The following is a 27689-nucleotide window of genomic DNA, read 5'->3' on the forward strand; positions in this document are numbered from 1 at the left end:
AAATATTTTATTATATTATAAAGATAGGCAATTATGAACAATATTCAAGTAATGTGAAAAAGTATAACATATAAGATTAATTAATGAAATCTTCATACTCATAGATGAGCACTCAGTTTTTTGATGAACAATTTCCGACATCTTTTTCTGCATAAAGAGAAATAAGCATATAAACATGTTATATAAATAATATCACTCTATTTTTTAAACTACGTTTTCATTCAACATTCTTACAAATATCAATTAAAGTATTTTCATATAAAATGTTTTGCCTTCACAATATATTATTTCAATAATCTTATATTGATAGATATCATTGCATTTTCATAATTTTGATAATATAAACAATGATGCAATTAATATATTTAACTTACCTTTGTTGTGCCAGTTCAATTATCTGTTAAGAAAAATACCCAAAATGAAATTGCTGGATCAAATAATATATACATTTTTAATTTGAATCACAATATATTTAACATTTATAAATGTTCAAAAAACTCACATAAAAAGTAACAAGTTTTTTGTTTGTTTTTTTGTTTTATTATTATACTTTAAGTTTTAGGGTACATGTGCACAACGTGCAGGTTTGTTACATATGTATACATGTGCCATGTTGGTGTGCTGCACCCATTAACTTGTCATTTAGCATTAGGTATATCTCCTAATGCTATCCCTCCCCCCCTCCACCCACCCCACAACAGTCACCAGTGTGTGATGTTCCCCTCCTGTGTCCATGTGTTCTCATTGTTCAATTCCCACCTATGAGCGAGAACATATGGTGTTTGGTTTTTTGTCCTTGCGATATTTTGCTGAGAATGATGGTTTCCAGCTTCATCCATGTCCCTACAAAGGACATGAATTCATCATTTTTTATGGCTGTATAGTATTCCATGGTGTATATGTGCCACATTTTCTTAATCCAGTCTATCATTGTTGGACATTTGGGTTGGTTCCAAGTCTTTGCTATTGTGAATAGTGCCGCAGTGAACATACGTGTGCATGTGTCTTTACAGCAGCATGATTTATAATCCTTTGGGTATATACCCAGTAATGGGATGGCTGGGTCAAATGGTATTTCTAGTTCTAGATCCCTGAGGAATCACCACACCGACTTCCACAATGGTTGAACTAGTTACAGTCCCACCAACAGTGTAAAAGTGTTCCTATTTCTCCACATCCTCTCCAGCACCTGTTGTTTCCTGACTTTTTAATGATTGCCATTCTAACTGGTGTGAGATGGTATCTCATTGTGGTTTTGATTTGCATTTCTCTGATGGCCAGTGATGATGAGCATTTTTTCATGTGTCTTTTGGCTGCATAAATGTCTTCTTTTGAGAAGTGTCTGTTCATATCCTTTGCCCACTTTTTGATGGGGTTGTTTGATTTTTTCTTGTAAATTTGTTTGAGTTCATTGTAGATTCTGGATATTAGCCCTTTGTCGGATGAGTAGGTTGCGAAAATTTTCTCCCATTCTGTAGATTGCCTGTTCACTCTAATGGTGGTTTCTTTTGCTGTGCAGAAGCTCTTTAGTTTAATTAGATCCCATTTGTCAATTTCGGCTTTTGTTGCTATGGCTTTTGGTGTTTTAGACATGAAGTCCTTGCCCATGCCTATGTCCTGAATGGTATTGCCTAGGTTTTCTTCTAGGGTTTTTATGATTTTAGGTCTAACATGTAAGTCTTTAATCCATCAAAAAGTAACAAGTTTTGAAAACTGTTCTTTTCCAGTTTTGCAATGTGAAATATAATATAATTAAGTTAAATTATCCTAACAAGGACTTGGAAGTGGGGTCTTTGAAATTAATGAATACTTCTATATTTATTCCTAGAAATTAACTTTGGGCAAGTGTACTTTATACATTCTCCTTATTATTTTTCTTATTGCTTATTTTTTCATTATAATTCAAGTAATAAAGACCTAGATAATTTTATAATTATGTATCTATGTGGTTTCATTTTTTAAATGACATTTAAAAATTATTTAAGAAACTTCACAGAATGCTTAACATTTGACAAATATGTTTCAAAAATGAAAACAATCTTGAGTATTCTTCTAGGTCATTTTTCCACAGATACATTTCATAATACTGTACTAAGATCAAATTTAATTTGTTAGATTTCAGTGTTTTAGGGTCTTACTTTGCAGCTGCAAATGGTAACCTCTCAGCTGCTTTGACGAATTCATGGGAGTTGGCCTGCCAAATGGTCTGATAAATCACTGTTCAGTCTGGATAAAAGCAAGGACTGAAATGTTCATTTGTAAGGATCCTGCAAAACAACTGAAACCAACTTGATTCTTGATTCTTACCAATATCTCATTTGTCCACTTCTTTTCAATTAACTCCCTGCTCAGACATGTATACCCAATTACAATTTGGTAAAGGAAAGGAGCATTATTATCTGTAGCTTCACACATTGTATGCTAAACAAGATTCACCATTCATTCAGTAGGTGAGTATCCTTGAAGGCTTTATTTTACCTTGCCTTAGTTTCCTCATTCACAGAAGGCAGACCAGAGCTACTTCCTAATAATAGTTAGCATTTACTTACCAATTTACTGTTTGGATTTGAGGCTAAACATTTTACTATCATTAGTTATTGTCATAAACACGATCTCCAAATAGTACGCACTCTTTAAAGTTAATGAAGATGCCAGAGTGCTTTTGTTTATGTGGCTCATACCTATATATAGTTATCATACTAAAAATTAGAACATTATCTATGTATTTATTTTTGAAAGTAATTGTAATAAACTTATTATATGTTAAGTTACATATTTTCATGAACAATAGTATTATTTTAAAAATAAAAATAATGGCACATTTCATATTTGCAATTCTCTTTCTTGAGTTTCATAGAACTGGAATCTCCAACTGTTGTTGTATTTAGTTTATCAATACATTATTTTTATTAACGTATGCTAAGAAAATCCAGCCTCACACAATTACGTGGATACAAAAGAAACCAATATTTTAATTGTACTTTCGGATAATTAATTGTACTTTCGGATAATTGTGAACATTCTTCTTTAATATTTGACAAAAACTAAATAAATGATAATTTCATAAAGATTAGTTGAAGAGCATAATCTGAAACCGTATCAGTGAACATTTGATACTCTGTTACCCTATAATATTGGTTTATTTTTCGCTTTCAATGTATCATTTATTCATGCAGATTTTGGAACATCATGCATTGGTCATTTGGACAATATTAGTTCGCTGAATTAGGCAGATATTCTAAATGTTGATACATTTTGTTATATAATATTTAAAAAATCAGTAATATCACCACTAATCTTACCTGAAAAGTCTTTAAGTATTGGGAAGGGGTCAAGCTCACAATAACAGATACAAATATATCAAAGTTCTAATTTTTGTTTGAAAACTTAAATTTGAATACTGTCTGTCTGTTGTTTGCATTTAAGACTCACTTCATTTCTGAGAAAATATCTATCTGCCATATATCCTAGTTTAAGTAACCGTAGTCTATCCATCAGTCATCCTTTCAAGTAATACTAGTGTTCAAGGAAGAAAACAGATGGTTTGGCTCATAAATCAAACATAAATTTATATTCCTTTAGACAACAATGATATAAGAATATGCAAAGCACTTTATATGTGTACTTCTCATTTCTTCATTTAATTATCTAATTACTTTGACACAGAGAATATGAGATGAATGATATATTTTACATATGCATATATTCAGATTTATAATCTTTGATATTTTTGCCTTATTACGTACTAGTGATATAAAATATGTTAAGAGCAGAATCTTATGCACTTACATTAATTCTAACTCTTTACCTTTGTGGCGGTGGGAATTTACATTTCGTAAACTTCTTGAGTCTCAGTTTTGTCAACTAGGATTATTAACTATATAGGTAGATAGACAGGAAGGTAGTTAAAGATAAGATGGCCTGCATCATACAGTTAGTGTGAGGATTAAATGAATGTATACAACACTCTCAGCACAGAAAGCATTCAATATATGGTATTAAAATAACAAGATTAAGACTTACTTGCCCAGAGGCTGAACCCGTGTCTCCTTGTTCCATGTTCAAGTTTCTTTTCCATATGCTCGGACATCTTCTGTAACAGTTTTCTATGCCAACAAAAACATACAAAGATGATTCGTTATTTCAGGTTACTTAATGATCTTCTGTCTACCAATGTGAGTTTTCCCTCTTCTAAATTGAGTTTGGTTTTGAGTGTAAAATTAGACCTTCCTTCATCATTTGGATCATCATATCACATTTCGCATAGGAGAGAAATGTACTTTCAAATGCCTTTTAAAGCATAATTGAAACTTGTTTTGAGTCCATCAGGCATGACACTTGTCTGGTAAGGTTTTTGCAAATAGCTCATTCAAGTTATCTACAACATAATCTCTCAGGTCAGATTCCTTTTTTTTTTTTTTCTTTTGTCTTTTTTCCCATCAGATACTCCTGTAGTTATTCTTATTGCCTTGAAGTAGTAAAGTCAATTATCCCTTTAAACTCTCTGATATCCAAAGTTACTTCAAACTGTGTACAGTTAGACATATATAGACTTTTTAGATTGAGTTTTTCCATAGGATCTCGTTAGGGTAGATGCTTTAATTTTTCATTAGTCATAGTATAGAGAAATGTATTTTAATGGCTCCTGGTATTTAGCATAATGAAATTAAAGTAATAATGACAATAACAACTGCAACAGTATCCATGGCAGCAACAACAACAACAAAAAAAATCTGGCCCTAAATTTGCCTTTTTAATTTTTTTCTGTGACTTCTGTACTCACTTAGAACATGTACTTAAGATTAGAATGTTGCATAAAAGAAGCCATGATCACATATGCTGAATTATATTCATTTCCAATGGATTAATATGTTGAAGATAGATAGATAGGTAATTGTAACAACTATTAGTTTTGTCCTTTATCATTACAAGTTAGCCATCAAAACTTTCTTAAAATGATTAAGATTTTAATTTGCCATTTATAGCCAAGGGGAGTAGAGTGAGGAGGAAAAGCATTTTCCTCAGCACCTCATCTGTTGAATCAGTGTGACACTGAACATTCTCTACAATGCATCTCCAAAAATCCAAGCCAAACAAGTTTTCTTTTTCTTCTTCACTGTGTGGCCATTGAAAAAAGAAAAGAAAAGGATATGATTGCCTTTGTTCTCCCCATTTTGTCTTCTTATGGAGGAAAATTCTGAATCTATTTCATGAGCTCATTTTTATAGATTTAAAGGAATAATAAGATTAAGTATAGACAAAGGTATATGAGTCAACCAGTTAATGTGGGCTTGAAATGGGATGGATTTTACAACAGATAAAATTTTAAAGACAAAAACATCTTGCGCTATTGAGTCAGTGGGCACTTTCCAACATTTCACACTGATCTTTAGTATTTAATTTCTGTGTCATCAATTTTCTTTCACCACAGACCTTCCCTTTTCTGTTTGCAGTGTCTGTCTTTTCTTTTTCTTTTTTTGTCTGTGCAGACATTTGTTCTGTCTGTTTTAATATAATTGTGGCTGGAGAGAAATGAAAAATAGTTTGAGTAAGGGTTTCTTTTATTTAACAAAAATTGTTATTGAATTTCTATGCATATGCTTTAACAATAAATCTTAACAATAAAAGAGAAGAAAATGTGTTTTCTTTTCTGTGAACCCTTTCTTTACAAAGAAAGAAAGATATTTCTAAAATTTCCAGAATAGTTAAAACGTTACATGATAATAATGGGAACATTTGTTATTTGACTATTCTCATATTAGATTGTTCTTTTGATCTAAAAATGGTTATTGTGGTGAAATTTACTATTATAGCTTATTAAAACTACATGCTTACTGTGACAAAAAATAAATAGCATGCATGATGTGATGTTTAGATAGGCATATTGTTAAAAGATGACATTTACAATGTTATGTAGAATAAATAATAAAGGGAATGGGATAAAATAAGAAAAATAAGTATAGAGGTTTGGGAGATAAATGAGATATAGGTTGTCCAGCTCCTCTTTTCTACTCTCCTTTACCAGACCACCCTCCTCTAACTAATATTTTTAATTTTTATCTTAATATGAATGTCCCTTATTTACAGTCAAATATCTAAATAATGTAAAATACACCATATAAAATTAATCTCTGTCCCTCTGCAGACTTCCTCATGTATCCCACTCAGTCTTACATTAATCAAAGAATTGAAATGAAGACTTCTGTGTCTCACTCCATACTTTCACCCAATTATCCATGCTCATGAATTATAAGCATGAATTATTAATAATTAATAATTATGAATCATAAAGAAAATTTCCAAATTTCTATGTCAAGCTCACGTAATCTAATTTTATGCTATAATTTTCCATTTGGATAGCTAAAAGACACCACAAAACCGTAAGTCCATAATTTAACTCATGATCTTCACTCCCAAACCTAGACCCCTCCATGGCAGGATTCCCTCTCTCCATAAAACATATCACATAGGACTAACTGCCAGACATTATGTCTAATACAACTTTCTCTCCCTTACCCCTGTATCCAGTCAATTACCAGTTCTATTGACTTTATCTTCTAAATTTATCTCTAATTCTTATACTACTCTCCATCTGTGGTGTCATTAGCATCATGTTCACTCAAACTATTCTCATCTGATATTGGTTTCCTAAAATGTCTACCCACCTTTCTGTGATCTCTCTTTAATCCATGCTACACCTAACAGCTTGAGGGATCCTAAAATTTGAATCTGATGATGTCATTTTTTTGCATACAAATTTTTATTGTTGTATTAGTCAAGGTTCTCTAAGGAAATAGAAACAATAGCATGGATCTATATTTAACCATCTATATCTACCTACCTACCTACCTACCTAGAAAAAAGATATATATACAATAAATAATATATAAATCTATTAAATAAATATATAAATTAAATACATTTATTTAATATATAAATACATATTATTTTAAAATATTTAATATTTTAATAAAATTTAATTTTAATATTTAATATATAAATATAAATTTATGTATATCTTATATAGAAAATATTTTACAGTCAAATATCTAAATGATGTAAAATGTACCATATAAAATGAATCTCTGTCCCTTTGCAGACTTCCCCATGCATCCCACCCAGTCTTACATTAATCAAAAATTAAAATGAAGCCTTCATATATATATATATACACACTATATATATATATATACACAAGATATATATATATATACAAGATCTATCTATCTATCTATATATATATATACACACACACCACACAAGATGTATATATACATATATATACAAGATATATATATATATGTCTTGTAGTCTGCCATTAACCTGGAGAACCAGGAAAACTGGAAGTGTAATTCAGTCTGAGTCCAAAGGCCTGAGAATGAGGGGAGCCAATGTCCAGGGGCGGGAGAAGATGGATGTCCCAGTTCAGTAAAGAGAGAGCAAATGTTCCCTCCCTCCACCTTTTTGTTCTGTTTGGGCACTTAGATTGGATGGTGCCCACTGACACTGGTTAAAGTGATCTTCTTTACCCAGTCTACTGATTCAAAGGGGAATCTTCTCTGAAATACCCTGAGAGACACATCCAGGAATAGTGTTTTACTGGCTATCTAGGTATCTCTTAGCCCAGTCAAATTAGTACATAAAATTAACCATCACAATTGCTCTTAGCATGAATACAAAAATGTTTCAAACAACTTAAAAAGATGCAAGATCTGGTGTATTTATAATTCTTCAATCTTGTTTGCACAACTCTCCACAAACTGAAATGTGTTTGTCTGTTTTGAGACAGGGTCTCCCTCTGTCACCCAGGCTGGAGTGCAGGCTGGTGTGGCATGATTATGGCTCACAGTAATTTCGCCTTCCAGACTCAAGTGATTCTTCCACCTCAGCTTCCTGAGTAGCTCGGACTACAGATGAGTGCCACCAAGCTCAGATAATTTTTAAATTTTTTTGTAGAGATGAAGTCTCACTATATTGCCCAGACTGGTCTTGAATAAAATGTTTTAAAATCTCTTAAGAAATAGGTGAGTTTATGTTAAGTGCTTAGAATAGTGTAAAATACTTAGTATCATGTAAATATTAGTTATTATTATTTAGTTTTTCTTGTAACTGTTTCTTTAACAATGAGCAGAGTACCTGGGACATAGTAGATGAATAACAAATTTTAATTCATACCACTAATAAAGGAGGCTTGGTCTATGATTACAATAGTAAAAAAAATTAAAGAAAGGATGGATAAAATTTTTTCTTGAAAAAATCTGGAAAGACTTTGTGAATGAAATGTATGAATCACAAAGAAGGGTTTTAAGAGTTCTTGAATAGAAAGTTTGGCATTGGTCTTTGACTGAGATGATACATTCGCCTGGCATGGTGGTTCACACCTGTAATCCCAGCACTTTGGGAGGCCAAGGTGGGCGGATCACCTGAGGTCAGGAGTTTGAGACCAGCCTGGCCAACAAGGCGAAACCCCGTCTCAACTAAAAATGCAAAAATTAGCCTGGTGTGGTGGTGCACATCTGTAGTCCCAGCAGGCAGGAGAATCACTTGAACCTGAAAAGAGGAGGTTGCAGTGAGCCAAGATGGCGCCAATGCACTCCAGCATGAGTGACAGAGAGACTCTCAAAAGAAAAAAAGAAAATAAAAAAAGATGATACATTTAGAGGGTAACTTTGGTGTAGGGGAAAATAGCAGAGATGAGCTTGATTTGGAACTTGATGATTCTGAAATGATGATGAGGATTCCAAATGGAAATGCATGGCTGGCTTCTGAAGCTGTGGGATGTGAGGTGGTGAGAGAAAACTCAAGATTGGTGGTCGAGAGCATAGAGGTTGAATTGAAGTCATAGGAATTTGTGCTGAGGTAGAAATGCCTAAGTGACTGCAGAGACCCTTGCCTCCTTTGTTAAATGGTAATAGAATGGGAGCTGGGCACATGGAGGTGTAGCTAGACTCCATTTTCCAGCCTTTCTTCAGTTTACCATTCTACTGGCAAAACCTTTTTCATGTGGCCTTTCCATGTTCTCTCTTCTATCCTGCTGACAGTTCTGGCTGTCAGTCCAGCCTAGGCCCTACATCAAAGCCCTGGGGATTGCAGAGCTACGAAATAAAACGAACATAGATTCATGGTTAATGTACCACCCGAAAATCTTCCACGCTTCTCATGGACTTCTGCATAAGAAAGATAAATAAATCCTATCATTTTTTTTAAGTTACTACATTTGGAATCTGTTTGTTAGTAGATTTGTCTTTCCTATTAACCAATGGGAAGTATGTATTTTTAAAAATGTGTTTCCTGGCCCTAAGGTTTACTGGTGCTGTGACCTGAGATAAGTGACATAATGTCTTTGAATATATTTCCTGTAAATTGGAGCAGCGATAACTGTCAGGGTTGTTTAGAGATAACATATGTGCATTACTGAAACCTGTGCCTGGCCTAGAATAGATGAGCCCTAAATTGTAGCAGTTATTATTATTGTTATCCTTCCATTTCTATATTTTCTCTTGCTTCTTGAAGGAAATGTAAACTATATACGTGGTGACATGTGCTAATGATAAACTTGCACACAAGTCTTTTTGATCATTACATGGCTTGCCATTTACATTTTGTCTTAGTCTGTTCAGGCTGCTGTAACGGAATGCCACAGACTAGGTGGCTTATAAACAACATAAATGTATTTCTGACAGTTCTGGAAGCAGGGAAGTCTAAGATCCAGATGCTGGCAGATTTGGTGTTTGGTGAGAATCCATTTTTTGGTTCATAGCTTTCTAGCTGTGTCCTCAAATGGCAGAAAGGGCAACAAAGGCAACTCTGGGGTTTCTTTTATGAGGGCACTAATCTCATTCATGAAGTCTCCACCTCCTAATACTATCACATTGGATATTAAGTATCAACACGTGAATTCTGGGGAGACACAAGCATTCTGCATATATATCACTTTTCAGTCAATGTTTGCCAAAGAAGCAGGATATTTAGGAGAAAAAAATATTTATGTAATATGGAAAGTTGGTTTTCCTCCTGAATTCAATATCGTCATCACATTTTACACTAGAGCTGAGCTTTTACTTAAAAACATTAATATATTACATGTTACATTTAGAATGTATTTTAGCTAATATATTAGAAAAAATACATATTATAAACAAGTAGCTTGCCTTTGCAAACTAATGAAGCTGAAATTCAGCATAGTCCATTTTCTTGTGGTTGTTTTTATCACAATAACTTAATTTTCACATGTATAAATTGCATTGTGAATAATCATTTTTATGTAACTGCAATAAAAATGGGTAGCAGTAATTAATTGTTTACGACTTGAACTTAATGTATTTTATATTAAATTGTATTTGGGAAATTATTGAGGAAGTTTCTTAATTCATCCTTTAGTTAAATGAAGGGCATATTTTATTTGAATATATTTGAAGTATTCATATACATTTATTGAAATAGAGAGAAGACATTAATAAGATTTTTTTTTCCTCTTGGTACTAACCCCTGCTTTTTTTTTCCCCAGAAAAACAAAGATATATTTCCTCCTGACTAAAGTAGCACCATGTTAAAGGATGTAGCAATCATTACAGATATTTCTAAAGAATTCTCCTATGTGGATGGAAAATAATTTAGAAATTTTCAAGGTTAGCTTTACAATTGAATACAATCTCTCTATAATGAGTGGTACTTTCTTTCTTGACCATTACCACTCAGACAGCTCTGGATGAGGTAGTACCTTGGTTTTTGTTTAGCTTAAGTTTTGATTAAAATGCTTATGATTATGAAAAACAATTCCAAGATGAGTTTATACTTTCATGCCATTCCCAGTGGAATCTATTTACATATCTGTGACGAACGCAGTACAAAGCTTCTACTCCAACCAGAGAATCACACTCATCCTCAAAAGATTGAAGAGCAGACCTCAACATGAAAAGCACGAAAAACGTTAATAAACAATGTGTCGAACATGTGCCAGTGTTGGTAGAAATGCAGGCTGAATTTAATACAATTCCCCTGGAGTTATCAAAGATAGGAGCCAATGTATGGTAAGATTTTCTAAGTTTTAGTGATGTTTGTAAACTTCAGGCAATATTGAAAAGATAATGTATTTTAAAAGTGGCTATGGTGGCTGGGCTTGGTGGCTCATGCTTGTAATCCCAGCCCTTTGGGAGGCCGAGGTGGGCAGATCACGAGGTCAGGAGATCGAGACCATCCTGACCAACATGGTGAAACCCCGTCTCTACTAAAAATACAAAAATTAGCTGGCTGTGGCAGCCCGTGCCTGTAATCCCAGCTATTCGGGAGGCTGAGGCAGGAGAATCGCTTGAACCCAGGAGGCAGAGGTTGCGGTGAGCCGAGATCACGCCACTGCACTCCAGCCTGGTGACAGAGCTAGACTCCATCTTACAAAAAAAAAAAACTGGCTATGGTGATAATAATCACAGTCATTTGAATCATTACTAAGTGTAAAGTGGTATTCGGAGAGTTTTAAATGCATTATCCCATTTAATACTCACAATAAAGCTTTGAGATCTGTAATGATATTGCCCATATTTCATAGATGAAAAAGCTAAGGCTGAGCAGTTACATGACTTACAAAATGTCCAGGCAGCTGACACTGCCAAGAATCCACACAGATCTGTCTGATACCAACAACCATTCACTGCAATGCCTAACATGAATTCATGAACTGCCTGTTCTGTGTGTGTGTGTGTGTCTGTGTGTCTGGTGTGTACATGCATCTGCACCCACTTTAAAGATACTACCCAGGGTATTGATTTACCGGGAGCATGATCTGGGCTGAGCCAGTATAATTTCTTTTTTGGTTTGTGCATACCCAGATTTGATGTTTTTGGAGATTGTGTCTGAGCATTTTTCTGAAGCCACAGTGCATTAAAAGATTAAACATCCATGAAGCCCAAAAGAAATCTGGAGCAAATTACAAACAAAACACCTACTACCAGCTTCTTCCAGGAGCTACCCACAAATTACCCACAAATGCACTCTCCCTCAGCTTTCATGGAGTTTGTTCCATTTTTAATACATTAGAGAGAAATTAAGTTAGTACAGGAAGAATAAGTTATGAACATCAAAAATAATCCTAGTGAGAATTTTAGCTTTGTAATGTTGATGTGTTAGGGATCTAGCTTCTTGTGCCTAAAAATAATTGATATTTTCATATTTTGTACTTTCCATCCTGGGGAGCAATAGACATAAATGTAACAAATACAATAATAACAGCTAATGTTTAGTAAGTGCTCTTAATTTTTTACATGGATGAATGCTTTTAATCCTGAAAGCAACCCTATGAGGTATATATTATTACTATTATCCCCTTTTTAAAGAAGGGACACATGAGGCCACACATGGCTAATTAATTTGCCTAAGCCACCATAGCTCATAAGTAGCAGAACTGGCCTCTGAATGTAGACAAATTGGATCCATGAGTGTGGGAACTATGCTATGCTCATTATTTTGAGTGGCTTATTGGAGAGTTTACTAAAACGGTCATATAGAAAGACTAATGAGTGAAAGAAAGAAACAGTTATCAATATCAGAACTAAAAAGAGTTTATCAATATCAGAACTAAAAAGAGTTTACCAATATCAGGAATAAAAGGAACTCACAAATACTAAAAGAGCATTAAGAAAATATTATCAACCACTTTACTTCAATAGACTTGACAACTACATAAAAACAATAAATTCTTCAAAAACAAACGTACCATGAAAAACAATGGAAGAAATTATTTAAATGCCTCTATGTATTAATTAAATTGATTCTGTTGTTAAAACTTTTCCCATAAACTCCAGGTCTAGAGAGCTTCACTGGTAAATTCTTCCCAATACTCAGAGGAGGGAATTACACCAATTTTAGAGATTATCTCTGATAACAAATAATGACGACAACAAAGACAATAACATTTCTCAACTCTCTTTTTTTTTTTTTTTTTGAGATAGAGTCTCTCTCTGTCATCAGGCTGGAGTGCAGTGGCACAATCTCGGCTCACTGCAATCTCTGCCTTCTGGGTTCAAGTGATACTCCTGCCTCAGCCTCCCAAGTAGCTGGGACTACAGGCGCCCACCACCACAGCCAGCTAATTTTTGTATTTTTAGTAGAGACGGGGTTTCACCATGTTGGTCAGGATGGTCTCGATCTCCTGACCTGGTGATCTGCCCTCCTCGGCCCCCCAAAGCACTGGGATTACAGGCGTGAGCCACCATGCCTGGCCATGTTTCTCAACTCTTGATGAGGACAGCATAACCTTGATATCAGCATAAAACAAGAACATTACAATATAGGGAAATTACAGATCAATTTCTCCAATGAACATAGATAAAAATATCTTAAGCACATTGCATCCAGCCACATTCAAAAATGGTAATATGTCAAGCAAGTATGTTTTAACATTTGAAAATTAGTTGTAATAATTCACTATGTTAACATAAAATTCACATGTTAACATAACAAGGGAGAAAATTCAACACACACTTATGATTAAAAAATCTTTACAAACTAGAAATAAAAGGGAAGTGATGAACAGTATCTACAGAAAACTTTGTAGCCAGCATTAACCTTATCATCCCTTATTGAAAACTTTCCACCTGAGATTGGAGAAGAAAGATTGACAATTTCTCATATCACTTTTCATCAACATTATACTAGAGAGAAACTATATAAAGATTGAAAATGAAGTAATAGTTTTAATTGATTGCAGACTATTATTGTGTACCTGGAAAATCTAAAGTAATTTCAAAACTATATTAGAATTAATGAGTAAATTTAGTAAAGTATCAGAATGTAATAATAATATACAACATTTCCATTTCTATAAACCAACACTGTACAGAAAATGAAAGAGAATATTAAATACATAGATGCAAATTTTAAAATGATGCCAAAGATTTCTACAATCAATGCTATACCATCTTATTTAAATAAACTTAAGAAGAAATATATATTTCTAGATATATTTCTAAATATATCTAGAAATATATATTTCTAGATATATTTCTAAATATATCTAGAAATATACCACATCCATATATTTTATTGTAGATGCGAGACTCTGGAAAGTTGTCAATTATTACAAATCAATCTATAATTTTAATTCAATCCTAATCTAAACTTAATCAGCTGATTCTAAAATGTATATTAAATTGAAAAGACCAAATAATTGCCAAGAAACTCTGGAGAATTGATAACACCAATTATTAAGACCTGTTACAAATCTATAGTAAATAAGATTTGTGATATCGGGGAAAATGTCAACAAATAGACCAATCACACAGAATAGAGAGTTCAAAAACAGAAGAATTATATGCACTTATCTAATGTATGACAAATTTTTTTTTTTTTTTTTTTTGAGACGGAGTCTCACTCTGTCGCCCAGGCTGGAGTGCAGTGGCGCCATGTCGGCTCACTGCAAGCTCTGCCCCCCCGGGTTCACGCCATTCTCCTGCCTCAGCCTCCCGAGTAGCTGGGACTACAGGTGCCCGCCACCACGCCCGGCTAATTTTGTTTTGTATTTTTAGTAGAGACGGGGTTTCACCGTATTAGCCAGGATGGTCTCGATCTCCTGACCTCATGATCTGCCCGCCTCAGCCTCCCAAAGTGCTGGGATTACAGGCGTGAGTCACCGCGCCCGGCCTTGAATATTTTAAAGATTTTTTTTTTTTTAAAGAACATACGACATCTCATATGTGGCTCACAAAGCCTAGAATATTTACTAATTGGTAAATACAGAAAATGTTTGCTTATCTCTGTCCTACAGTGTAAAGATCATTACTATTAAAATCAGAAAACTTTGGTTAGTATTCTAGACCTGTCACTGACTCGCCTAGAAAACTTACAGACAATAGCTTGACTATATGTGGCAGTGACTGGGAGGCACACTAAACCAGAACTAAGTGTATCCCCTATTCAACTTCCTCTTGATGGATCTCAAGTATTCCTGCAATCACTTTGACAACATTCTATGCCAGGTGAAGTGTGACGAAGATTAAGTGAGAGTGAAAAGACATGGCCCTCTTAACCAACTACAGTAAAAGTAACTTACTTTTGTGAATCTTTTAAAAACATGTGGTTATGTGAACCCACTTCATGGTCATGTGAACCCGCTGCTGACCCTCTCCCGGGGCGCTGGAAAGGACCTACTCAAATGAGCACCCCGAAGCGTAAGTTTTATTTGCTTGCTGTTTCATGATCGACACATGCTCACACGTACACACACACAAACTTATTGCACAGGTATAAACAGTCGTTTTTGTGCTTACCTTTTTTTGCTGTAATGAAATGCAGACTAGGAAATTATTATCTACAATAAGTGAATAAAAGGCTATGGCCTTTAAATTAATTATTTTATTGAGTGATTCTTTACAATCAGTCTGTAATTTGAAGTTTATTTCTAGAGTGGAGAAGTGGAATGAGAAAAGAAAAAAGGAAAATTTCCTAAAGTATCAGCTAGGCCCTGGGTTTCAATACAACACTAGCTGTGGAACTAACTGGCTGTGTGCCCAGCAAAACAGAATAGGTGACTTTTAATGGCCTGAAGCTCTCTTGGAAGTGGCCATTAAGAGCAGTCAGTTTTGCAAGTCCCATTTGCCTGTGTTTCTAACACTCTTTGGAACCCAGCCCATCGGAACTCCGTAAAGTATGAACATGCTGTGGTTATAAAGAAATATGGCCAAAAGTGAATCAGCTCCACAAAGAGATTATTCTAAAAGCCCAGGAATGTCTTTTTCCCCTAATGAATAAGTCAGTGGAGCAGTTGATGTGAAAGTTAAGGTAAGGTAAGCCATTCAATAAAATATGTAATTCAAGAGGCATGTATTTCAATGCTACTTCTGTCACTATCAGCTTGGGGAAAGTTGGGCGAGTCACTTAACCTTTCTAAGCTTCAGTTTCTTTATTTTATATTTGTTATCACTAAGATCTTTCTGGCTATAAAATTCCATTTTTCATAATGTGGAATATCTGTTAACTGTCTTTACTCATAAAGGAAAATCAAATATTGTTATTCTCTACTTACAGTCCCTGTGTGCTGTTGAAAAGTGGAGTTTCAAGGTTAAAATAACAGGTGTCTTGCAGTTTTTTAACCATTGTGGTTAAATATGTAATTGGTAAAATGAAAATTAGTATCTATCACAATTCGTTGAAATAAAACGAAGAAAGTCAGTCAGTAAGCGTAGCTTAGTCTCTTCTGAAACCTTTTACTTTCTACATTCACATCAGTCCTACAGGACGGGTACTGCCCTTGAGGAGGAAGCTAGCAGTTTGGGGGGTAAATTAAATTATTGGCTATGGTATTAGCAATGCAATTAAGTCACTTCTTGTGATCTGCCTTTTATCAGTATTATATGAGATACTCCTACAACCCCACATGCATGTTGATTCGTGTGCCCTTTCAACTATTTCTCTACTTGATAGGAAAAACATAAAGGTAATTGATCAACCACTTAAAATCAAAATGAATATTCAGTTGTTAATTTTATTTTTTTTCTATTCAAGTCTTCAAAAGACATTAGGAAACATGCTCTATGGTTGGTACCAAATTTTGGAGAAATCTATTAAAAAATTCAAGAGAACAATATGAAACTTTACATTTAGCCTTTTTTCATTAACATAAAATATACTTGACTACAGTCAGTTCTGTTACAATTGACTTTTTAATGTGAATGTGAACTTACATATTAAATTAGTATAAAAATGTTGTTCTTGTCACAGTTTTATGAGTTGTTGATAATTACACATGAAGCAGCATCAGCTATTGATGTTATTTCAAGTTAAGTTAAAAGTGAGGATAGGTTAGTGCAGTATTATTTTGTGATTTTTTTTCCTGCATATTCAGGAAAATGACCTTTCCCCTTATGTATAACAAATTGTTTTGGCAAGATTTAAGATATGATTGAAAATCTTAAAATGTGAATGAATTTGGTCTTAGAGAATACCTCTGGGGGTCTTAGAGAATACCTCTGATTTTCAGTAAGTTAAGTTTATTACTGCTATTTTTTGATAAACTCTCAATATAAACAAATGTCTATATTAAAAGAGAAAGCATCAAAATATATTTTATATACTTCTAAGTCTTTGCAAATCTGTGTAATATTTTTAGCAAGAACAGTTTCTGTGTAGCATGAAAACATAGCATGATGGCTTCCCTGTGTTATTTCCCATTTTGTCAGGGGAGTCAAGTAACTGCCAAGACCACATTGGTGGGCTTATGAAGGGTGATATCCCACACTCCCCACCCATAGTGAGTCATTCAATGGTGAGGTTCCTGAAGGGTGGAAAGAGTCTCAGAGTTCTGAGGCCTCTTGAAAGCAAACATACTTTGAAAGTGCAAGTCTGTTGTCCTACAGACGATCCTAAATTTGCAAGGATTCAGTGACATGTGGTTAAGACATCTTGAACTCATTATTGGAAAACTTGAAAAAAATTAGGATGGTTTCTGCCACACACTATTTTTTTTAAAAAATATGATTAAATACATGATTGCTTGTGTTTGTATAGACTTTTGCTTTTAGTCATTTTTAAGTAGTCTAAAAGAGAAAACATGTATTCTGTTTTACCATAGGAATGTAAAATTCCTAAGGGCTCTATACTCTATGAACTTTACATGCACTGAAATTCCATCTAGAGAAATGGCGTTTAGGGGAAACTGTCAAGTGCACAAATCCTTTGCCTTTTAGTTTTTTTCATTCTGTGTATTTCTGTGTGTGTGTAATTTCTGTGTGTGTGTAATTTCTGCTATAAATTAGAAAGTGTGATAGTCTATATTTTTCCCATGAGTTGTTACCCTTAAGCAATAGCAGGAGAGAAATGAATTTATTTTAATTTCAAGCCATTTTAAGGTTTACTTCTCCATAGCATGGGGAAAAATGTATTAATTACTTTGGAGGATTCAGATACTTAATAGAGCAAAGGTTCATTTTGATTAAAATATATGAGAACTGGGGTAAGAAGAATTGTTCTTTTCAAATGTACACTCGGCATTTACCAAGATAGCTCATATTATGAAACATAAAATAAATCCCAATAAATTACAAGCATTCAAGTACTTTTATGTATTTAAATGTAATATGAACATATGATGTTAAAAGAAAATACATAATGTTCTCTAAACGCAGTGGCATTAAATAGAATTCAGTAGCAGAAAAATACCTGAAAATTCCTCAAATATTTAAAAACTAAATGATGTACTTAAGACATCAAAAGAAAAATTGGAAAATGTTTACAGTTGAATAAAAATGGAAATATAGTGTCTTAGTTTGCTTTGTGCTGCTGTAACAGAATACCTGAGACCTAGGTAATTTATAATTAACAGAAATGTATTGGTTTACCATCATGAAGGCTAGGAAATCCAATGTCAAGTTGTGGGCATCTTACCAGGGCCTTTTTGCTGTGCCATGACGTGGCAGAAGACAAGAGGGTGAGAGAGAGAGAGAGAGCACGGAAGGGAGTCCAAACTTACCTTTTTTATAAAAAAAAATCAACTCCCATAATAATAAACCTACTCCTGCATGACAACATTAATTCATTTATGAGGAAAGTGACCTCAAGGACCAATCACCACTCAAAAATCACAATGGCAACCAAATTTTAGCATGAGTTTTGGAGGGAACAAACATCCAAACCATAGCACATAGGATATCTGAATGTGGGCAAAACAACTAAAGCAGTATTTAGGGACATTTTTGCCCTAATATAAATATTTATATTATTATGTAACATAACATTCTTCACAGAGGTATAAAAAAATCTATTTTAACATTCACATGAACCAAAAAACAACCTGAATACTGAAGGCAATTCTAAGCAAAAAGAACAAAGCTGGAGGCATCAATCTAGTTAACTTCAAACTATGTTACAAGGCTATAGTAACCAAAACAGCATGGTACTGGTACAAAAACAGACACCTAGGCCCGGCACCATGGCTCATGCCTGTAATCCCAGCATTTTGGGAGGCTGAGGTGGGTGGATCACCTGAGGTCAGGAGTTCAAGTCCAGCCTGACCAACATGGTGAAACCCCATCTCTACTAAAAATACAAAAATTAGTCAGGCGTGGTAGCATGTGCCAGTAATCTCAGCTACTGGGGGAGCTGAGGTAGGAGAATCACTTGAATCCAGGAGGGGGAGGTTGCAGTGAGCCGAGATTGCACCATTGCACTCTAGCCTGGGAGATAGAGTGAGACTCTGTCTCAAAAAAAAAAAAAAAAAAAAAAAAAAAAAGCAAAAAACAAAAGAACAAAAAACAAAACAAACAAAAAAAACAGACACTTAGACCAATGGAACAGAATAGAGTGTCCAGAAAGGCTGCATACCTACAACCATCTGACATTTGACAGAGCTGACAAAAACAAGCAATGGGGAAAGGACTCCCTATTGAATAAATGGTGCTAGGATAACTGGCTAGCCATATGCAGAAGGTAGAAACTAGAACCCTTCCATACACCATATACAATAATCAACTCAAGGTAGATTAAAGACTTGAATGTAAAACCCAAAACTATAAACACCCTGGAAGACAACCTAGTCAATACCATTCTTGTTTTGGAATGGGGAAAGATTTCATGACAAAGACACTGAAGCAATTGCAACAAAAGCAAAAATTGACAAATAAGATCTAATTAAGCTAAAGAGCTTCTGCACAAAAAAAGAAACTATCAACACAGTAAACAGACAATATACAGGATGAGAGAAACTTTTTGTAAACTATGCATCTGACAAAGGTCTAATATCTATCATCTATAAGGAACTTAAATAACTTTACAAGAAAATAACAAACAACACCATTACAAAGTGGGCAAAGGACATGAACAGACGACTTTTCAAAAGAAGACATGTATGCAGCCAACAAGCATATGAAAAAAAGTTCAATATTACTGATCATTAGAGAAATGCAAATCAAAATCACAATGAGATACCATATCACACCACTCAGAATGGCTATTATTAAAAAGTCAAAAAATACCAGATGCTGGGACTGTTGCAGAGAAAAACGAATGCTTATACACTGTTGGTAGGAGTGTAAATTAGTTCAACCATTGTGGTAAGCAAGGTGATGATTCCTCAAAGAGCTAAAATCTGAACTACCATTTGACCCAGCAATCCCTTTACTGGGTATATAACCAAATGAATATAAATTGTTCTGTTATGAAGACACATGAACACGTATGTTCATGGCAACACTATTTACAATAGCAAAGACATGGAATCGGCCTAAATGCCCATCAATGGTACACTGGATAAAGAAAATATGATACATATACGCCATGGAATACTATGCAACTATAAAAAAAAAAGAACGAACTCATGTCCTTTGCAGGAACATGTATGGAGCTGGAGGCCATTATCCTTAGCAAACCAGTGCAGGAAGAGAAAACCAAATACCACATGTTCTGACTTAAATATAAGTGGGAGCTAAATGATGAGAACATGTAAACGCATAGAGGGGAACACACACTGCGGCATACCTGAGGGTGGAGGGTGGGAGAAGGGAGAGGATCAGGAAAAATAACTGATGGGTACTAGGCTTAATACCTGAGTGATGGAATATTCTGTTCAACAAACCCCTCTGACATAGGTTTGCCTATATAATAAACCTATTCATGTACTCCTGAACCTAAAAGTTTAAAAAAGATTATGTAGAAAACCCAAAGGAATCTATAAAAAGTCTACTAGAGCTAGAGTGATTTTAACAAGATTTCAATACACAAATTCAAATGTCTTTCTATATATTAATGACAATCAACAATAAAATTTTAAAACATTATTAAAGTATAATGAAAATATAAACTGTTTAGGGAGAAATGTAACAAGAATGTGAAGGACCTATACACTAAAAAGCTTCAATATGTTGTTGAGATTAACTGAAGAAGGTCTAAATAGATTTTTTTTCATGTCTCGGAAGACTTAATATGTGAAGATACCAATTCTTCCCCAAATGATCAACAGGTGAAGTGCAATCCCAATCAAAATCCCAGCAATTATTTTAAGGGGGAAATTGGCAATCTGATTCTAAAATTCGTATGGAAAAAAACAATGGAGTTAGAATAACTAAAACAAGTCCGAAAAAGAAAAAGAAATGGAGGACTAATGCTACCTGATTTCAAGTCTTATAGTATAAATCTACATCAATAAAGGACAAGTTGGTATTGGGTTAAAGATAGATAAATACATCAGTGGAATAGAATATTGAATCCAGAATAAATCCACACATATATGGATAAAAATACCAGACAATTCAGTGGAGATGGTTTTGTTTTTACAACAAATGTTACTGGAACAAATTGATATATGTATTAGTCAGATATGGCTGCCATAACAAAGCACCACAAACAGGTGGTTTAAATAATGGAAATAAATTTCCTCAGAATTCTGGAGTATGGAAGCCCAAGATCAAGTTGCTGGGAGGATTCGTTTCTTCTGAGTGTCTCTTTTTTTGGTGACAGATGACTATCTTTTACCAATGTCTTCACTTGGTTTTCCCTCTGTGTGTGCCTAGGTCCTATTCTCCAATTCCTATAAGGAAACCAGTCATATTGGATTAGGGCCCACTCTAATGGCCCCATTTTACTTGCATTATCTCTTTAGAGACACTATCTCCAGATGTAGCCACACTCTGAAGTACTTGGAATTAGGATTTATGGTGCAAGAATCTGCGAGAGAGCACAATTCAGCCCATGACAATACCCATATGTAAACAAATCTGCACACAAATCCTTGCATGCGTATCTTTACAGCAGCATTATTCATAATTGCCAAAAACCGGAAAGGACCCAAATGCCCCTGAACTGGTGAATGGATAGACAGTATTTGTTGTAATCATACAATGGAATACTAGTCAGCCATAAGAAGCAATAAACTCATACACGCTGTGTTGTGGCTGACCCTCGAAAACATTATGCCCAATGAAAGAAGCCAGGCACAAGAGATCACATATTTTACGATTCCATTTACACTAAATGTCCATACAAACAAATTTATACAACAGAAACTAGATTATTGGTTGCCTGAGGCTGAGGGTTGGAGCGGTAATTAATTGTAAATACAGATGAGGAATATTATTGATATGAGAGATGAAAATGTTATAAAACTAATTTATGGTGATAGTTGCATCACTTGGTAACATTCTTAAAAATCATTGAAATGCCACCTTAAATGGGTGAATTTTATGCTATGTAAAAGATACCTCACTAAAATTGTTTAAAATGCATCAATTCAAATTGGATCTTAGATCTAAAGGTAAAGCCTAATGCTATAAAACCTCTAAAAGAAAACAGAAACAGAGGCTTTTGTGATCTTGGGTTAGGCATATATTTCTTGGATACAAAATCAAAGAGATGATTCAAAAAATGAATTTTGAAAAACTGAACTTCAAATAAAAATTAAAATCGTCTGTCCTTTGCAGAAACTCTTAAGACAATGAAAAGACAATCTATAGAAGAAAATATTTGCAAGGAATATATCTTATAAAGGACTGATTCCAGAAAATAAAGCACAGTTAAAATGTAATATTAAGAAAATTACCAGCCAGGGGTGCTTGTATGCTTTCTTTTTTCTTTCTTTTTTTTTTTCGAGGCGAGATCTCACCCTGTTGCCCAGACCGGAGTGCAGTGGCGCCATCTCGGCTCACCGCAACCTCCGCCTCCCAGGCTCAAGCGATTCTCCAGCTTCAGTCACCGGAGTAGCTTGGATTACAGGTGCGCGCCACTACCGCCTGGCTAATTTTTGTAGTTTTAGTAGAGACGGTGTTTCACCATGTTGGCCAGGCTGATCTCAAACTCCTGACCTCAAATGATCCACCTCCCTCGGCCTCCTAAAGTGCTGGGATTACAGGCGTGAGCCACCACACCCAGCCTGTATGCTTTCTTATTTGTATCCTTTCTAATATTCTTTGGGTCTCTAGGGTTTTTAGAACATTTACAATTACTACCCCTAAGGTATTCTGTAACTATTCTTTTGAAGAAAGGAATTAAAGACTAAATAAAAAATTGTTAATCTGTGCTTCCAAATTGGTTGTTGAGGTTTGAAGAAGCTAGCATCAGGGAGTGATAGCGGATCTAAGGATTCTTGGAGTTGTGGGAGGACTTTGCTAGAATCCTACAGGGAAGAATTTACGAGGATATTAGGACAGTTTAGCAAGTGCAGATGAATGCAACAAACATGGGGCCAAAATATGTATATACATCGATCATGCTTGGTCGCTAAGTAGATAGCTGGCATCAAAAAGATGTCGCCTAAAGAAATGAGAGTTTCTGTTTTTCTTTCTCCTTTCCTTTCCTTTCTTTTCCCCTCCTCTCTTCCTTCTTTCTTTCTTCTTCTTTTTTTCTTGAGTGAAATATCATTTTTCTTTGTTTTTCTTGAGTGAAATATACACTACTTAAAGCAAAATAGCACATTTTGTTACATGCTAGAAAAGCATAGGAGATTAAACTTATTCTCAAAGAGTAATTATTATTATTATTTTTTTTGAGAAAGAGTCTCTCTGCCTCCCAGGTTCAAGGGATTCTCCCACCTCAGCCTCCCGAGTAGCTGGGATTACAGGCGCATGCCACGACACCAAGCTAATTTTTGTATTTTTAGAAGAAATGGTCACCGCGTTGGCCAGACTGGTCTCGAACTCCTGACCTCAAGTGATCTGCCTGCCTCGGCCTCCCAAAGTGCTGGGATTACAGGCATGAGCCACTGTAATTTATTTCTTTATTCAACATGTAAAACATTCTTTTAAATACATCTCATGGAAACATTTGAATTCCTGCAGTTACAGGTATATTTACTGCATCTCTACTCTCTTTTGATAGTACTCTGAAGTACTTGGAGTTAGGATTTATGGTGCAAGAATTTGCAAGAGACCACAATTCAGCCCATGACAATATCCAGATGTAAACGAACTTCAATATGTACCTCAACATATGTCCATGCATCTATATTGCAAATCTTTTCATGCAGATCTATGAAAAGTCTACTAGAGCTATAATGGCCTTTAGTTAAATCTGCATGCAAATTTTTGCATTGAGATCTTCACAGCAGCATTATTCATAATTGTATTAAAAAGATTGCATTAGAAAGAATTGCGTTTTCTATTTATACAGTTGCTGATTTCTTATTTCTTTGATAAACAGGAGGTGAATTGTATACAAATCAGGTCTTTTTTGTTTAAGATATTGAGGAAATCACTGTGAATTCAAAACGGTTCATGTTCTTAAGGAGCTTGATAGTTATTAGGTAGGCAGATACTTAGATAACTACCAGTAATAAAGATTTGCAGTAGCTAGTTATTGGAATACAGAAGAGAAAGTAGCTAACTTTACCTTGGGTAGGTGATATAGTTTGGATATTGTCCCTGCCTGCCTCCTGTTGAATTATAATCCCCAGCACTGGAGGTGGGGCCTGGTGGAAGGTATTTGGGTCTTGGGGGTGGAGCCCTCATGGCTTATTGCTATCTTCATGATAGTGAGTTCTGCTGAGATCTGGTCAGTTAAAAAGGTTCCATTTGACCCAGCAATTCCATTACTGGGTATATACTCAAAGGATTATAAATCATTCTCTATAAAGACACATGCACACATATGTTTATTGCAGCACTATTCACAATAGCAAAGACTTGGAACCAACCCAAATGCTCATCAATGATGGACTGGATAAAGAAAATGTGGCACATATACACTATGGAATACTATGCAGCCATAAAAAAGAATGGGTTCATGTCCTTTGCAGGGATATGGATGATGCTGGAAACCATCATCCTCAGCAAACTAACACAGGAACAGAAAACCAAACACCGCATGTTCTCACTCATAAGTGGGAGTTGAATCATAAGAACACATGGACATAGGGAGAGGAACATCACACACTGGAACCTGTTGGGGGGTGTGGGGCAAGGGGAGGGAGAGCATTAGGACAAATAGCTGATGCATGTGGGGCTTGAAACCTAGATGACGGGTTGATAGGTGCAGCAAACCACCATGGCCCATGTATACCTATGTAACAAACCTGCACGTTCTGCACATGTATCCCAGAACTTAAAGTAAAATGTAAAAAAAAGAACGTGACACCTTCCTCTCCATGACTGTCTTTCATGCTCCTGCTTTTGCCATGTGATGTGCCTGCTCCCCTTTGCCTTTCACCATGGTTTTAAGCTTCTTGAATCCCTCACCAGAAGCCAAGCAAATGTCGGTGCCATCCTTGTGCAACTTGCAGAACCATGAGTCAATTAAATCTCTTTTCTTTATATATTACCCAGTCTCAGGTATTTTTTGTTGTTGTTTAATAAGGAAAGGATTTCACTAATTTTTGAAGCAAATAAGATTTGTGAGTTTCAAAGAAAAGGCTAACCTTCCTATACTAAATGTTTATGTCTAATATTCCTCAATTGCAAATGCAAGTTTTGACCATTATGCAAAACAAAGTCCTGGAATTTACAACATTTTCTTGATGGTATTAACTCTTTTTTCTCTGGCATGCTATTGATAATAGATTAGATTCAAAAGATTGGCCATATTGTTCCCAGTGTCTGGCAGTATGCAATGGTTCAGGAGCTCTAAGGTAAAACCTATAAGTGAAAAATCAATGAAATTTTCATTCTACAGATCAATAGTTTAAAATGGTACACAGGTACACATATTTGGCAACTTTCTTCTTTATAGCAATGTAAGAATGCCTAGTAGAGTAGGGATTAGGAGAACTGGTCTTGCTTGGAAAGGTTTGAGGAGGAGAAAGTGGTTGAACAGAAAATTGAGTAATATTTTACTATATAAGTGAGAGTTGAAGGAGGTCAACCAGGAGGAAAAAAAAACCATTACGAAAAACAAGGGATGATAGAGAATGAGATGTTTCAGGGACAGTTAGTGACTCAATGTGAGGAGTGTGCAGGATATTCGATGGAACAGTGGTGCTTAATGGAGCCCCCAAAGCAGACAGAAAATAGAACAGAAATGGCCCTGCATGCCATGCTAAAGGATTTGGAATTGATCTTGTATTCACTGGAGAGCCGCAGGAGAAGTATAATAAAGGGAACAAAAGTGGACTTCAGAATGTAGTCTGTGTAGCATGAGAAGATAAATTCAGAGCACTTCCAGAAAGAAAGCAGAAAACCCTATACTACGGCTATTTTATTAATGCAGGGAAAAATTATGGTGTCCTGGCATAAGATAGCAGCAGTTGAGAATGAAGAGGAGGGGCTGGATTTGAGATATATTAAGAACATTGAATCAATAGGTTGGAATGGTTGAGCAGTGGGGGATTGAGGAATTGGTGAAGAACGTAAACGAGTCAAGGATGACTCATGGATTCCTAATTTATAAAAAATAAATATAATGGAGACAAATAAAATATAAACATTCATTTGGTTTGTGTCATTTTACTGAAGAATCCTTGTTTTTAGCATACTTTTTGTATCATAGATATTCATTACCTTGATTGAAAATCGAAAGCAGAAGAAATGCATAAAACATTCACAACAAAGTTGCAAGAAAATTGCTTTGAAGATACAGTTTCCTGTTATGTTGATTACTTTGTCCTAGGCTAGTGTCCTTCTTTATCTAAATTCTGAAATATTAGCTATTTTTTTATCTGACTTACATTATACATCGTATTATGATGCATACATAAAACTTTAACTTTGGGAGTTTGAAATACACTGGACCATAAGTTACATGAGTTCAGGGCTGTTTACCTCTATATTCCCAGCATTTAGCACAGGGTTTTACACATAGTAAACACTCATTCTTGTTAAATGAATGAATGAACAAATGAATGAATGAATGAAAGAATTGTTCAAAAAATACCAATCAGCTGCTCAATTTGTCCAGAATCATTAAATAGCAAATTTCTTTCTGATAATAATGGCAGAAATATTTCAGTTCAATTAGGTTGACAATCATATTTGAGTTTCTGGTACCAATATACTACTCTCTGATATGCAATATAAATAATATCTGTAACCTAGTGTTCATTATCCATGAAGTATAAATAATCTTTTCAAAATTGTTTGGAAATGAACCAGTGGATATGCATTCAGAATTACTTTAGTTAAAACTCAAGACATATTAAATGTACATAGTACGTTCATGTCCTTCTTTATTTTGTCCTGTCCCCCCTTTGGTTGTTGCCTGGCTGGTTCCCAAAGCAATTCCGAATTCCAGCATGCAGAATTTTATGTGAAACTCACCTAAGACAAAGGATGTTTTATTTTTTCAATGACCACTTTCTTTCATGGCTTGGCACATAAAAGATGTAGACTTTCTCACTCTATTTCTGAATAATGGATTTTAAAACCATATTAGACATCTCCAACATAATATAAACTGAGGGAGTACATGGTAGAATATCTTAGGAATGTCCTGCCAGTAAACACAAGTAATTAATCAACCCACACATTTTTTTTTGTTAGCCTAATTTACTCCCATGAGATACAGCAGTAGTAAAATTCATTCATCCAACATTCTTTAATACTTGCCAGATAAGAAGGGCTACTTGCCCCCACTTCAGTGACAGGTTAATAGTTCTATTTTGGAAATGTTTGTCTAAATCCAAGAACTCAGGCTCAGTGCCATTTATTTATTTGGGAGATTGTTGGCAGAAAAGTACTATACCCTTACCTGGCAGGAGTAGTGAGGGTGAGGATTTTGCCTTCATTTTCATTTGTGCTTAATTCAATCTGATAGAAAATAGCTGCAGAGCACAAGTGAGAAGGAATATA

The 27689-nt window shown here is 34.9% G+C and overlaps 1 long non-coding RNA gene across 1 annotated transcript in view; it reads right to left on the reverse strand.

Moving 5' to 3' along the window:
* Positions 1 to 374: 374 nt before the first annotated feature.
* LOC129138281 (uncharacterized) overlaps positions 375 to 27689 on the reverse strand; it is a 182447-nt gene continuing 155132 nt past the window's right edge. The window contains exons 3-4 of the long non-coding RNA XR_008541447.2: positions 4024 to 4106; positions 375 to 397 (exon numbers count right to left, since the gene is read on the reverse strand). This is a non-coding gene — a long non-coding RNA (uncharacterized LOC129138281). The remainder of the gene's footprint in view (positions 398 to 4023; positions 4107 to 27689) is intronic.

This window comes from Pan troglodytes, chromosome 22 (genome assembly GCF_028858775.2).
Source record: "Pan troglodytes isolate AG18354 chromosome 22, NHGRI_mPanTro3-v2.0_pri, whole genome shotgun sequence".
Classification (NCBI taxonomy): domain Eukaryota; kingdom Metazoa; phylum Chordata; class Mammalia; order Primates; family Hominidae; genus Pan; species Pan troglodytes.